This window comes from Schistocerca piceifrons, unplaced genomic scaffold (genome assembly GCF_021461385.2).
Source record: "Schistocerca piceifrons isolate TAMUIC-IGC-003096 unplaced genomic scaffold, iqSchPice1.1 HiC_scaffold_1886, whole genome shotgun sequence".
NCBI lineage: Eukaryota > Metazoa > Arthropoda > Insecta > Orthoptera > Acrididae > Schistocerca > Schistocerca piceifrons.
Window position 1 is genome coordinate 740,175 of NW_025727774.1, and position 16,081 is coordinate 756,255.

At 38.0% G+C, this 16,081-nt stretch overlaps 1 long non-coding RNA gene across 1 annotated transcript in view; it reads left to right on the plus strand.

Moving 5' to 3' along the window:
* Positions 1-2,446: 2,446 nt before the first annotated feature.
* The window catches only part of LOC124741218, a 29,257-nt gene continuing 15,622 nt past the window's right edge, over positions 2,447-16,081 (plus strand). The window contains exons 1-2 of the long non-coding RNA XR_007009927.1: positions 2,447-2,651; positions 2,760-2,884. This is a non-coding gene — a long non-coding RNA (uncharacterized LOC124741218). The remainder of the gene's footprint in view (positions 2,652-2,759; positions 2,885-16,081) is intronic.

The window sequence follows — 16,081 nt, forward strand, 5'->3', positions numbered from 1 at the left end:
AGAAGAGGGCAGTAGCAGGTGTGTTTACTTGATAACGACAATAATTGTATTTATTTTAAAATGCATTACACGTTACAATCAGAAACACTTAAAAAATCTTTAAAATGTCATATTTTCCTCTACTAACTGCGTTGTATTACAACAGCATTATTTACATTTGTATTCCATTTTACAAGTAAGTAAGCCCACACATTTGAAGATGAAAATCAGTATAACACACATTCACAATTACGTGTTATTTAGCTGTGTAGTTTTCGCCATAAGCATCTGATCGGTACGAGACACACGACCATGAGTTGTCATCATTGGAAGACAAACAAGAAAATTAAAATTCCCTTTTTCACGAACCCCTCTCCCACAGCGAACAATCCATTAACAACATAGCTTATAAACAACTTAGACTGGCTTAGGCGCCACCGTATTTGTTGTTGATTAAATAGCACCATACAGTCTACATTTCCTCTGCACTCCAAACGCCATGGAGGTAATAGGAACCAACAATTTTTCAGGCGCCAATTACATTATAAAAGATAGGACTAACGATAGTTAAACCAGACTACCGATAGCGCATATACTATCGATTAATCGATAGTCTGACGATGTAAGTAACACTGTCGAATGTTAAGATCATTCCCACCAGGATATTATGAAGGTATTCGTTACTCATTAGCTTGTTGTCGAAACGAACGGATAGGATTTTTGCAGACATAGGTAATTCATCTTTGGTCGCAAGTCCCCGTGGGATGGAAAGAAATGAATTAAATGTTATCAAGGCAACAGAAGAGTGGAAATTTGATTATTCTTTTTCTTGTGCCGCGGTATCTTTGTACACGTATGTTTGCGACAGGACCAAATGTGCATTTAAATGCATGCTTGTAGAATGTATTTAATGCGGAACTCTTAAAACTTGCCCACAAAAAGTCCAGGTCTAGTTTAGCAGGGGATACAACCCGTCGGCTTTGACCAATGGCTTCGGAATTGGCCAGAAATCATGTATTATAAAGATGAAAGAGCTGAGAAGAATGTTCAGAAACAAAGGAATGCAAGACAGAAAGACTGTACTTCACATATATAAGGGCTAGTAGTATTTTCACGTTAATGATATCGCGTGTTTGTATCTTAGTATTTCTCCGCAAAATACAATGGAAATACATGAATGAAATATATTACTAGCAAAGAAGACATCAAGTTACATGTACATCAGTTGTATGTCGAAACTCTTTCGAACTGTATTGCTTAAGTGCAGTACGGGATACAAATTTAGCGTACGTCGATTTCTTAATTTCAACTAGCATTGCTGTCCTGTTGTTCACTTGAACTATGTATCCCCTGCTTCACTAACCATAAATGAAAAACCCGATACAAATTAAAAGCTCATCCGAAGTGTGTTGCTTAAGTACAGTACGGAATACGAGTTTGTCATAAGTCGATTTCCTCGTTTTCACCAGCATTACTGTCCTGTTCTTCACTTGAACGATGTATCCTCCTCTTCAGTAAACCCTAAGTGGAATACAGGATACAAATTGTAGATGTGTTGTTTATTTAGTCTATTACTAACAGTCTTTTCTTATGTACATATCAGTACCACTGATGACAGAAGGACCTACGTATGTAATATATGTATACCAGACTTCCGTTGACCTCTATATATGTACACTGGTGACGAAACGGTGGAAATAGACGTACGCTACATTCGCAACTGTACCTCAATTGTACTACACGGAGACAAGAAGACGACACATGTACAATTTGTATCCCGTACTTCACTTTGGGGTACAGTTTCCTTGTTGCCTTGGAAGCTAATGGTATCCCATTCGTTACTTGAGCTATATAGCTATACGCAACATTTGTATCTTGCTCGCCAATTGACATATATAGTGTCAGTTAAAGGCGAAGTGAAGGATGGGATACAAATTTTCGTTGTGTCGTCAGTGTTAATGCGAAGTGAAGGACATGATAGAAATTTTAGTTGTGCCGGGGGTTTAGCCTGTAATATAGCAAGTACACATTCGAAAATGTCGTACTGATACTAGTGCTGGGAAACGAAAGAAGATCGACAGCTGAGAAATTTCTATTACGTACTTTACAACACGAAAATACACATATTGGTGGAATAAAACAGTGAAATATGTCAAAATAGTGAAATACAGTGAAAGAAGCAAATGGAAAAGTGAACTTACCACACGGAAATATCGAGGAATAACCGAAGCTCACCTAGACAGACAGTAACGAAAGTTCCATACCCACAAACAAACAAATCCATTCCTATAAACGAAAATAAGACACTAAAAATTTTTCTACAATAACAAACTAATACTCCAAATTACCTCAATATCATTACGAATAATTATTTTAATGTACAATGATAGCGCTTATCCGGGACACAGAACTGTTTTATTATCTATGCCTCGAAGTGAAGACATTACTATCTCTGACTAATGCATGACGATTGACGTTATTGGTCAAAGCCGACAGCGGACAGATGATATTCCCTGCTTCATTAGACCAGAAGTGCTACGCTTGTGACTGGCTTGACGATAATTTACGTCTTGTAAGAGTGTGTGGTCGGATGTGCTCGATAAAATTCAAAACAAAATTGTGATACTTAAATGTCTACTGGCAATTTATAGTTACGGCAGTTACATGAATTGGTAAGAATCGTGAATGATTTGTCATAACACACTAATTTGTGTTAAAATGTTCAGTTTACTTGGTGTATGTGGTAATGAAGATTCTAGTGCCTCTTCTTATGTCAACAGTTCCTGTGAACACGACCCTATTCCAGGAAGTGAACATTGGTGAACGTTAATTATTAGCCCATTTGTCGCTTCCTCGTGTTGCCGGGAAGGAAGACCCACTGGTTGATTTCGCTCCTGTTTATAAGGTGAGAACGCGTCCCTTTTCATTCGTTATTTTTTTCAACGTGTTCCCTAGCTCCCATCGAAAATGAGTTCCATCAGGGATGCAGAATGGACGAGATATATGGAACAAAAGCATGAGAAACCTAGAAACTGTCTGTATACAGTATTAACAGTAAGCTGACATAATATTTGAATGCTGTTCACACATATGACATCAAAACTTAGTCGAGTAAATTAGAAAGTGACTAGTGCCTATATACCAGTACTGTGAGCAAATCAGCAAATTCCTTAAGCTTATCAAGTAGTTCACTGCATATTTCATATTGCTAGTTTAATATTTGCGTGACAACACAGGAAGATAATCGTTGGCTTACAAATTTAGTTATCAAGTCACAATTTTGCAGTAGGGCAATTCCATAGTTACGGGTGTTACATGTACACACCTTAAAATTAGGAAAAATAATGTAAGGAATAATATTTATTGAATTTAATACTGAAAACTTTTAAGGCTTACATTATATTTCATGTGACAAATGTTGATACTGGAATTGTTTTATTATTCTCCTGGTTATTAATCAAAAAAGTAGTGTTACGGGTGTTACCAAAAGTAGACCTGGCCCCTGTTATGAGTTAGGGAACTCTCTAATTTCTGCAAACTTGATGAAGCTTTTATTCTTGTAAAACAACTGTTAAGAGGTATTGCCCCAAATTTTATTTTGAAATATAAATTTTTATTTTTTTGGACATCATAACTCAGTATATATATATTTTTTTCTGTTACGGGTGTTACATTAAATGTTACGGGTGTTACATAGATGCATCAGTTTTGATTCTTGAGGAATAAATCTACCTCTTACAATTGCATCAAAGTAAAAGAAGTACTGTAGTTTATTTGGAATAAAAGTATGTACTTAAGAAAACATATTTGAAGGATAAAGCTATTTATCACACAAAAAATTTTGTTACAATTTTATAGTACAACTAGGCCAAGATATCATTGCTTACATTAACCTAATTTTGTAGGCCTAATAAATTTATGACAAAAATGTTTTCTTATTATTGATAGGTTTAAAAACTTCATTTAATAATCTTTTTCAGCAACATCCAACTCAAAATTGAACTCAAAGTACGAACGGTTACCTTGTTGTTTGATTTCTGGTGTTACCTTAGATAGTACTTGACTGAATTTCACAAAACAAACATCAGTTTCATCTAGTTTAAAAAGTGTTTTACTTTTTCCTACTGACTTCAGAAAGATTATTTTCACATCCTCCTCTTCATCAACCTCACTCTGGCAGATTCCCAAGTAACAGTACTGACTTTTGGATAGGGTTGGCTTCTTTTTATCGCTTGCAATGTCAACCAAGTCAAATAACCCAAATTTTAAATCAGACTTTTCAATTTTATTAGTTAGGCTTAACTCACAAGCACTTCCAATATTGTCTTGTGATTCAGATAGTGAAGCAGTCTCCTGATCAGAATCATCAGAACTGCACACTTCATAGAAGTTTATGCATCTTTTTGCATGTAATGTTTTAACTTTGGCGTCGTCAGAAATAATGACACCCTTGTCATTAATGACTCTGCTGTTTTTGAAACCAGCAAATCAGTTGTGTTATAAGGCCAAAAGTGATGTCAGCCCTGGATTTGAAGAATCGCTTGTAAATTTTTCCACCTTTCATCCAAAATAAGAATGTTATGCTCCTATCTTATCAACCCATAGTACCTTAAATTTAGAAAAATTCTTCAGAGTGTAGTCATAAAACTCAATTGTGTCATTAATAATAATTTTCCTAGATCTAACAGCGTGTCCACATGCTCCTCTTCAGCACACCTCCAATGCCATCCATGGCGCCTTTACCATGTGAACTGGCAAAAAAATTCCACTAGACTGTCAATCCAAAGTCTCTCTCAAAATAACATAGATTGGACAAAGTATATTTATTTTTGAACTGCCCAGCACAGTACATTGTTAAACATAGGCTCTTATGAATGACTAGAATTTGCCTCAATAAGCAGTTTACTGGGCCTATGTAAAATTTAAAACTGAGGTTATAAATATTGTTCTTGGAAAAGTTAGAATGGAAAACATAAACTATATGTAAAGAATTTTGGGCTTAATTAACTTTTTAGGAGAACATCAGTTGAGTCAGGTTAATGCTCTAATTAACTTTTATAATGTAGGGTAGTGCTTAAAAAATGTATGCAGAGGAATAAAAATTTTAGTTTTCATGCTTAAAACTGTTTTCATATGTAATAAACATAGTAAAAACTTTTTTCATTCATAATAATACCCTTTGGTTATAATTTAAACGTAGGGCCTAGGCCTACTAAAGATGAAGGTGGCATTAAACCTTCCAATTCAAATTACGGGTGTTATGCATGTGTTAAGTAACACCCGAAACGAAAATTAGTAACACCCGTAACAGCTCTAAGAGTGTTAAATAAGATTTCAAAATGCCATGCAATGGTATGATATTGTAAAACATGTGCATAACCTCACTTTTACAGAAAGGTATTGTACAGAACAAATTTACTAGATTACAAATTAAACTTTTGTATCATTTTTGTTACGGGTGTTACAAGCTGCATATATGTTATAAAACTAACAAAATAAACAAATGCAATTAGCTTACTTCAACAAAACGAATTATTATGAGCTATAACAATGTTGACTTCAATATTCTTTGCAACAATAGAACAATCAGCCATAGATAACACAACTAATACTCATCTGGAAATAGCATAAAGCATACCTCTGTGGTGCCATAGAGTAGTGCACTTTAAACACTTAGTGAAGGTAGAAATTTATTTTTTTCATATTCATGATTATTTTGCAATGAACAAATGTACTTTTAACTTGGCATTTTTAAGGTTATATTTGTAATATTGTCATTTTAATTTTTTTGTCACAAAGTCTCTTTAACATGGAATGACCCAGTACATTATTACCAACACTCCGATGAAATATGTGAAAGCAGTAGTTGGACTTGCGTATTCTATCAGGACGGGCAGTATCATCTTGGTACATAACTTCAAAGAGTTTGTATTTGTCATACATCCGTTTGACTTAAAATTAGTTGAGAAATTAACAAGAATGTTTCTTAGTTATGCAAAGTTCATACACATTTTCCTGTTTCCAGTCACTTTCTGTTGCTAGAGAAAAGTGACAAGTGTCGTGAAAACCTCAGGTTTCTGGTCATTTGGAAATATCTAAATACCATGGCTTTTTGTCGTTGCTAGAAGACATTCTTTGAAACGGTGTATTGTCTCAGCATTGACACTTGCCAGTAAGGTGGAGCTCTTTGTCACTAGTATACACAGGTGCATGACAGAGGGTACCTCCTACCTTACCAGGTATCAGGCCTTCTTCCTATTCCAGTTGTGATTGTGGGAAGAATGCCTGTTTAAACACCTCTGTATGCACTGTAATTGATGGGCTTCTCTCTTTGCTGTCCCTAAAAAAGCTGATGCAGTTTGTGCTCTAGTACATTTCTCATATTCTGATAACTGGTTGTTAACTAAGCTTGCGTGTGCCTAATTCTTTATTTCCTCTACAAATCCACCTGCCTCGAGTGTATTGTGAAATGGTCCACTGTGGAAAAGGTAGCTAAAAATAATTAACATAACCCAACATTATGGTGAACATTCTTTGTTTTATTTATTGGTGGATTATTGTTGCAAGGGTGTTGTACATGTACAGCAGTGCAATTTAAGAACAACACCGTATAGGTTAGAGAGGCAGTTACATTCTTACTGGTCTAGTTTCACAAGGATGGGGCAGGTGACTGGCCTTAGCCTAATAGTAGGAAAAATCCTTAAATTGACTTGGAGGTAATTTAGGGAAATGACACAAACCTAAATCTGGATGGTCAGATGGAGATGGGAACCTCCACCCACGCAAATGCAGGGGTCAGTCCACTTAAAACAGCAAGACCTCATTTGGTTCACCCCTAGTGTGCAGGGGTTTGTTTGCTAAGAAGTAAAAGGCTGGTGCTTCACTGTTCAGTCATACCTCACTACCAGTCCATCTTCACATTATGCACAAGTCTTCATAATGTAGTGATACTACACATTATCAACTGACATCTCAACTGCTGCGACATTATTTGGTTTCCATTTTGTGAACTGCAGCTTTCCATTTGCTACTTTGAAGAACAAGGGGAGGGGGGAGGTGGCTCACCATCCATCTGTAATGAGGGATATGTTGGGCTTAGAGATGGTAAAGTGTTAAGGTAGAAGAAACAGCCCTTCACATTTATCTGAGTTTCGATTAGTAGTAGACAGTAGGACCATTCTCTGTGGCGTGGATGTGAAAGTCTAATGCCTTACGATGTGGCAAAATTGTAGGTTAGCAGGTCCTCAACACAGCTTTGTTCTAGTGGAAGAGTAAACTATGAAGTGATTGTTGGTGTTCTGAGACCAGTTTTCAATATTTTTTGCAAAGGAAAATGTTATGTCAACTGAAGAATGGTGCAAAACTTATTAGCTTTGTCCATTGATGTCATATTTAACTCATAGATGACATTTTATTTTTGAGTCATAGAGCAGAGCATACATATCTGCAAATGTCACAGCTCAATGGCTGTTGGAAAGTGAACTTCTTATAAATCTAAAGACTATGTATGCAGTGTTTAAAAACAAGCAGGCTGTAGACGTGGATTTAGAGGTTGATGGAACAAGGCTGGAAGAATTAGAATCTATTACATTCTTAGGTATTCTTGTGGATAATGAACTGAAATGGGGGGAAAAAAACATATTAATAATGTCTGTAAGAAACAGCTCTGTCATATTCTTAATGATGCAGCCATCACAGTATTAAGACAACCTTCTGTGTACAGTGTATCATGGACTTTTCAAACCATACTTACTGTATGGAGTGACTGGGGGGGGGGGGGGGGGACTCAAACAAGAGACAAAACGAGTGTTCACATTACAAAAAAAAGCAATTAGGACCATTTTAAGTAGAAAGACCTAACTGCTTCAAGAAGTTAGGTATCTTAACTTCATCATTGTATGTATACAAAACAATAATGCACATGACAAAAGGTAGTGAGGACTGGATTACAAATGCTAGTGTGCACACCCACAATACAAGAAGGAAGAATGAAGTACGGAGCATACCCCACCGACTGGCAATGCTAGAACAGGACCCCAGTACTCTGGTATCAGTCTACTAAGAAGTCTGTCTAAAATGTGCAACGTAGTGTACTTGACAACTTTCCGAAGAAACTTACTCTCACATTGAAAAAGTTTGTTATTCATTATCAATTATGTAATAAAAGCTAAAGGGGTAGAAAAATAAGTGATAATGAATGTTACTACTTTGACACGTCCTGTATTACATGTACATTTACTGTACATAATGTAATCTTACAGGATCAGATAAAATTCAGTTAAATTCAATAGTAAATTGCATAGCTTGGGAAACGAAGTGTCAAGTTCTAAATTTGAATGAATGAATGTACCCTTAAAAGAAAGGAAGAAAGAATGTGTGTGTGTGTGTGTGTGTGTGTGTGTGTGTGTGTGTGTGTGTGTGTGTGTGTGTGTGTGATTTTCATTTGTTTTAAGGAATTTGTGTACCATTTACTTTACTGCAGTGCCGTAATAAATAAGACACTTACGTCAGGTTTGTCATTCTTTTTGCTGGGGGTAACACTAATATCGTATTTTTCAGTTGATCTGTATAGGATACCAGTGTTAAGTGTCATTTTCTGCCCATCAGTTAATATTCATGTGACCGGAAATGAGATACTGTGTTTGTGGTTTCCTCCACAATAGGTAATGTCATCTGACCTACAGGATACCAATGGAAGAGTTATAGTTTTCTTCGCAATACTTAATTCGTAGATGAACTGAAGTACACGATACCAGTGTTAGGTATGTTCTTCTTTTGGCTGTTGGTAATACCAGTGTTTGGCTGCTTGCTTACTTTTTCCTTCGTGGCTAACACTGGTATTTTCTTCCTCAGTTGAACAACAAGATATCAGTGATTAGATTAGATTGGTACTTGTTCCATAGATCATGAATACGACACTTCGTAATGATGTGGAACGTATCAGATTAATAAAAGGTGTCAATACAAGATATTACATTACACAAAATATTACATGACACTTAATCTTTTTATTTATTTTTTGTGGCTGTTGGGGAAATTACCCACTTACTATATCCAAAATTCATCTACTGAGTAGGAGTTGCCATTAAGAAATTCTTATTTCCTTTTATATGCTATATGGCTGTCAGACTTAAGATGCAAAGACTTTTGTGGCAGCATAATTTACCCCCTTCTGAGCCAAAGTTAGACTTAACCTTGAGTAGTGAAGATCATCCTTTCTCCTAGTGTTGTAGCCATGTACACTGCTATTACTTTTGAATTCGTTCGGATTGTTAATAACAAATTTTATAAGTGAATATATATATATATATATATATATATATATATATATATATATATATATATATATATTTTGTGAGGCCACAGTGAAGATCTGTAGCTCTTTAAATAAGTGTCTGCAGGATGATCTCGGATGAGCTCTAGCAATTATTCTCATTACACGCTTTTGTGCAATGAACACTCTTTTACTCAGTGATGAGTTACCCCAGAATATGACGCCATACGAAAGCAGAGAATGAAAATAGGTGTGGTAAGCTAATTTACTGAGATGTATATCGCCAAAATTTTCAATGACCCTGATAGCATAAGTAGTTGAATTCAAACGTTTCAGCAGATCTCCCATGTGTTTTTTCCAGTTCAACCCCTCATCAATGCATACACCTAGAAATTTAGAATATTCTGCCTTAGCTACCAATTTCTGATCGAAGTCTGGAGTTATTAATGGTGTCATTCCATTTACTGTGTGGAACTGTATGTATTGTTTTGTCAAAGTTTAATGAGAGCCCATTTGCAGAGAACCACTTAATGATTTTCTGAGAAACATCATTTACAATTTCACCAGTTAATTCTTGTCTGTTGGGTGTGATAACTAGAGTTTATCATTGGCAAAAAGTTCCAGCTTTGCATCTTCGTGAATATAGAATGGCAAGTCATTAATGTATATTAAGAACAGAAGACTCTTTAAAAATATCATCATTCCCATCTGTTAATTTTAAGGTAAGGTATAGAAGACTGGTAATAATTGTCATGGTCCAGTCTTTCATACCACCTAACAGTGATTGGCTCCAGGGTCTTATTTATGGTTTGAGTTCAAAACATATGTGACCAAAATTAATTACATTAAGAATTCCTATTGGAATTTTATGCTTGTGAATTTGGGTTCCAATGTCTGGTGTGGTCAGTAACTGGAGCACCTTCTTCCAGGAATGAGAACCAGTAGAAATTACAGGCGCAAATAAAGGGCAAAAGCTATAGAACCTGTCCAGGCAGGCAACTTAATGGCTGCCACAGCCAAACAACTTAGTGTGCCAAGGGTTGGTTTACAGAAATGTCAGATTCCACCCATCTGCTTTGACCAATGACGTCACCAATATGGCGGAAATGACCATTCACGGCAACTCCCATATCGCGACCATGACGTCATTACATAAAAATAACAAACACAAAAATAGATCAAAAAACCATCAAATACATATTCCTCCAAAAGTATAATGAAACTAACAGGACAAGCGAGGGAACTTGGGGGTATTTGGGTGGGGGCAAACTAAAAATAAACACACTCTGCTAAACTGGACGACAAAAACAGTAAAATAAAACCACAACCTTCCCAAAATCAACTAAAAACACTGGAATCAAACACTTCCCTTGACCTATATAGGTCAACAGCAACTACTGACCCAACATAAGTCTCAACTTTCACCACCACCACACTTAATCCTACAAAAATAAAAAAACTTAGAAAATTAAAATTGACCAATTCTCTTGACCTGTTATCCCTAAGACATCTCCACGTATAGCTGTCCCTTAGCCGAGACACCAGAACTTTAGTAAGCCCGATTTCTTCACGAGAAACTGAACACTTCACAACTTCAGCCAACAGGCCGAATAGCTGAAGAAGTTTTATTAGAGACAATTCACTGTCCCCCATCATCGACGACAACCTAAACTGTTCACCTTGTCAGTCATATCAACACCTAGCAAAGACATAAACAAAGCGATTTACAAAAATTCACACACGACTAACAAAACTACAATAACATCGACATAACAAAACCAAAATTGTTCACTCACTGAAAAATATTCCGCTGAAAGCACAGTCACAACCGATACCACACATATGCAATGCTACCATGCAAATGAACCCCATATGCCGCATAACACGCTAACCGTAAACACACCACCAGAGAGAACCATCGACCACAACAATGCGCTGCCTATAAACACACACACTGAACCAAAAGCATGACCTAATACACAACACATAAACACACCACCAGAGAGCATCACCAATCATATCAAAACGAAACACATGCAAGCACGCCACTCTCACAAACTAAACTCTGCGCCATCGTCTTTGTCACGGGTCAAAGCTGACAGGTGGAATCGGACGCTTCGGTTAACCCCCAAGGGTGACAGTGCATTACAAAGTGGCAAAAGTACCAAATCACGAAGCATCAGTCCTTATGTTGAACTGACTGGGGATCAAGAGAAATTGGTGTCAAGTGGCTTCTATAAACAGCAATAGTGCGCTACCTGGTAAGAAAATAAATGTTCTTTGGGCAGTTTCAGCAAATAAGGAAAGGGAACACACAAAATCTGTCATCACTGTTTGAGATGGTTTATTTAAATCAGGACCAGTTTTGTACGTATGCTGATCTTCAAATGACTGTACATTCAGTTTCATGTTGTGACGTTCGATTAGAGTTAATTGTTCACTGTTAGATGGAATATCCGTATCACAATTGAGCATTTCTCACCAAAGTATTCACTTGCACCACCATATTCAGATTTCCACACATTAATGCCACTAAAAATGTTGTTACCTGCAGACGAGACATAAACTCACACATTCAAAATGTGTACTACATTTGAAAACAGAATTTATAACCTATAAGGTATGATTACTTAAAGATAGGCGTAAGACTGAAAATGGCTGCGATCTAAATAACCCACCTTTGATTGTGGCTGGTAGCAGATTTTATTCAACATGAGCTGTGCCCAGCATGCGTTGCGATGGCTCTTTTTCTTTTGGAGTATGTACACACATGTGAAGCACACACATTTGCATGTGCAAAATAATGAAAGACGAGGATTCTTTGTGCAGTAATTAAATTTGAAGTTTGTTGGTATACTTTTGAACACAGAGCATTTTTGTCTTTGTCTTTCGCAATAACAATTTTTTTGGCAGACACTTTTGAGCGTGCAACATATAATTGACTCCAGAATGAGATCTTCACTCTGCAGCGGAGTGTGCGCTGATATGAAACTTCCTGGCAGATTAAAACTGTGTGCCCGACCGAGACTCTAACTCGGGACCTTTGCCTTTGTCCGCGAAAGGCAAAGGTCCCGAGTTAGTCTCGGTCGGGCACACAGTTTTAATCTGCCAGGAAGTTTCATATAATTGACTGTTCGAAAAGCCTACATGTACCTAAAACGACTGACTTGGGATTCAATGGTCATTACGAATGCAAGATGAATAGGGAGCTCCAGTCTTTTGAAATCAAATGGCACGCTTCCTTTTTGACTTGCCATTCAGAATTGTTGCTTTGATGACATTTGGGATTGGTATTTTGACAATGAGCCTGGTTCCACTAGACAACTGTCATTTCTTCTCTCTCCAAAACCCTCGGTGAAGGTTCGCTAGGGGTATTGTTACTGCCACAATTTTTCCAGGCAGCAAGCAATAAAATTACCAATCTCGATAGATGGTCCTTCAGGTGCTAGAGATAAATCAGAGGTAGGCAACAAGAACCTCGTAATTCTGTTTCATTAAATTTTACAGATGATGTGAAGAGGTTCTTAAAAAAATAATATTAAGTGAAATCAAACAATGGAAATTCCAGGTAGGAATATAAAGTCTCGGAAGAGAGATTGCTACTTACCATAACAACACACTAAGTTGCAGACAGGCACATTTAAGGGGAGGTATAATGGAAAAAAAAAAATTGTTCCCACATTTTCAGATTTTTATCTCTTTATAAAATTTGCAATTTTCTGAATAAAATGATTTGTGTATCACTTATAAACTCACGTGGGAAGTATTTTATTTTCTAAATATAATGTACACTAGTTAAAATTTGTATGTGTATTACTTAAAGATGTAACAAAATCGGTAATTTTTTTATATGGAAGGCTATTGATTGCTGTTATAAAGGTCATGTCCAGAAGAGGATGGGCCTATCTGTGCTTCAACTACATTACGAGGTTTGTCTGGAAAATACGTATAAAAGTTCAAGAATGTCTTTGTTAAAAGTTGCAGTCACCACCAGGTGGGACTACTGCTGTAATCAATCCCATCAACGCTCAGTCCGAGTTGGAGCACTCTGCGTGTGCGGCAGCTTGTTGTGACAGTCACCCTTTTTCACCTGCCGTCGGCCTGGAGCTCTCTCTGAGGAACAGCACGTCAACATCAAGTTTCTTGCAAAGCTAGGCAAGAATGGCTGTGAGATTTTTGAGTGTCTGAAACAAGTTTACGGAGACAAGTCTCCGAAGGAACCGACCGTGAACAACTGGTTAAAAAGGTTCCGGGATGGCCGAGAAGTAGTGAACGGTGGTCCTCGCCCGGGACGCCCGTCGACATAGAGTTCCGATGCAAATGTTGAACGAATTCGGGCTCGTGTTCTTAAAGACCGTAGATTGACGGTCAGAATGATTGCTGACGAGCTGTCAATCCCCAAAACAATCGTTCACGAAATCCTGGCACAAAAACTTGAAATGAAGAAATTGTGTGCGAAAATCATACCGAAGCTCTTGATGCCAGAACAGAAAGCGAAGAGGGTCGAGTGCTGTGAGGATTGGTTGGAAGCAGAGGAACGAGGGGACTTCCTCGACTGAGTCACCACTGGAGACGAGTCCTGATTTTACGAATTCGATGTGGAGCTCAAATCTCAAAGCGAGGAATGGAAACTAGCTGGAGAACCGAGAGCAAAAAAGTTGCGAAAATCGAGGTCCAATGTGAGGACTATGTTGATTGTTTTCTTTGATTCTAGGGACATTGTTTACAAGGAATGTGTCCCTCCCGGCCAGAGAGTGAAGGGACATTTTTACGTCAAAGTTATGACACGTCTCAGAGCTCGTGTGGCTGGAGTTCGACCGGAGTTGGCAAAAGGGGGCAGATGGATCCTTCATCACGACAATGCGCCCGCTCACACGTTGCTCATTGTGCGCGAGTTTTTGGCCCGAAGCTCAATCACCATGACAGACCACCCACCTTATTCACCCGATTTAGCCTCGTGTGACTTCTTCACGTTCCCGAAATGCAATATGGTGCTTTGGGGGTGGCACTCGGGAAATGTGGAAGCCACCGAGCCGGAAGCGACACGGCAACCGAACGACAACACAACTGAAGACTTTCAGCAATGTTATCAACAGTGGAAACGCCGTTGGCAGAAGTGTATCGCTCTCAGGGTGGGCACTTCGAAGGAGACCATATTGTAATACCTGAATAATTGTAAAATAGTTATTATTCAACTTTTATACGTATTTTCCGGACAAACCTCGTACATGGCGAGTACCACCACAGCCTGCAAGACGGGAAGCCACATAGAACGCCAGTTAACGTGAGACGAAACAGAATGTCGAGGTTTGGAGTCTTTCTCAAACTATTGAGTAAAACAGATTGATTCTCTCTCGTCTAATCACCTCATTCGGCAGGTTCGTAATGAAGTAACGTCTGTCATTTTGTTAAAAACCAGAATTATTGTGATGTTTTCATATTAAGTAAACTATTGCAAAAAATTGAATAGTTTGGATGGGAAAACAAGGATTGCTATGAATTTGCGTTTTGTTTGTGTTGCATACTTTCTGCAAACGAAACGCAGCTAATGTATTGAACTAGTCTTTAAACTTGGGAGGAGATCTCGGCAAAATGGATTGTATGAAATGGACTTGGTTCAGATCGTGCCACAACATCTCACCTGTATCTTACAAACGGTTTGGGATATAGAAACAAAATTTTGGCAAAGGATAGCATGCAAAGAGAAGAGTATTTTTCCATATAGTTAAAATGCAAAACTTCCTTATCTTCATGATGTTTAAATAACTACAGATTTTTCAATAAAATAATATAAATTTTTAAGGGATGTTGGTAGGTGGGGACAAGTGAATTGTTGTGGGGTTTTGCAACAACGTAAATAAAGAAATTAAATGTTTCATGATGGACTGTTGTAAGCTCTGCTGTGTTTTGGTAAAAGGAGCAAAAGAAGTTAGGTACTGTCAAAACCAGCTGTCATATTTTCCCTGCCATGACAGTACAAAAAACAAGATGTGTTGACACCATCTTAGAAGACGAGTCATTGAGGATTGTGCCTTATCTGGTACATTACATCAGTGGCAGACAAGGGGAGGGGGCTGCAAGTGGAGGGGGGCTGGGTTGTCTGTCTGTGGATGGAGGAGAGGGGGTGTCCTGATATTTTTTCTGAAAGCAGGTTGATTTTATTCAGAATTCTAGTACACCCTATTATTCCCCACTTGCTCAGCTGCAAAACACTATTATTCAACACGATCTCCATTCAGTGTGACAACCTCGTGTCACCTTACTGGAAGGGCCTATAAGCCCGCACGGTACAACTCTACTTGTCGACATCGGAGCCATTGCCTCGCTACATCCGTGTACCGCTTCCCGTGAAGTGCGTCCCCAATCGGACCAAACAGACGGAAGTCGGAAGGTGAGAGATACGGACTGTAGGGCGGGTGAGGAAGAACAGTCGAATGAAGTTTCGAGAGTTTCTCTCAGGTGCGTGGGCTTGTGTGAGGCCTCGTGTTGTCACGGAGATGGAAACAGTCCGTTACAAATGCCATTTTGAAGGCTATGTGTAGTGCTGCCAGCTATTGGAACTTCATGAAAATATAGGGGCTGAAATTCCGTGATGTCCTTCCCCAAATTCTGAATTCTTTTCAACCGATATTGACTGAGAAAAAGTGTTGCATTACTTATTGAACACCCCTTGTATGAGTGGAACAGGAAAGGAAATGATTAGTAGTGGTACGAGGTAAGCTCTGTCATACCGTGTCTTGTGGCGTATGTATGTAAATGTAGATAATGAGCTGGATGCAGCTATTCTGCAGGAAACATTTTGATGACTGTACCATCTACACAGCTTTA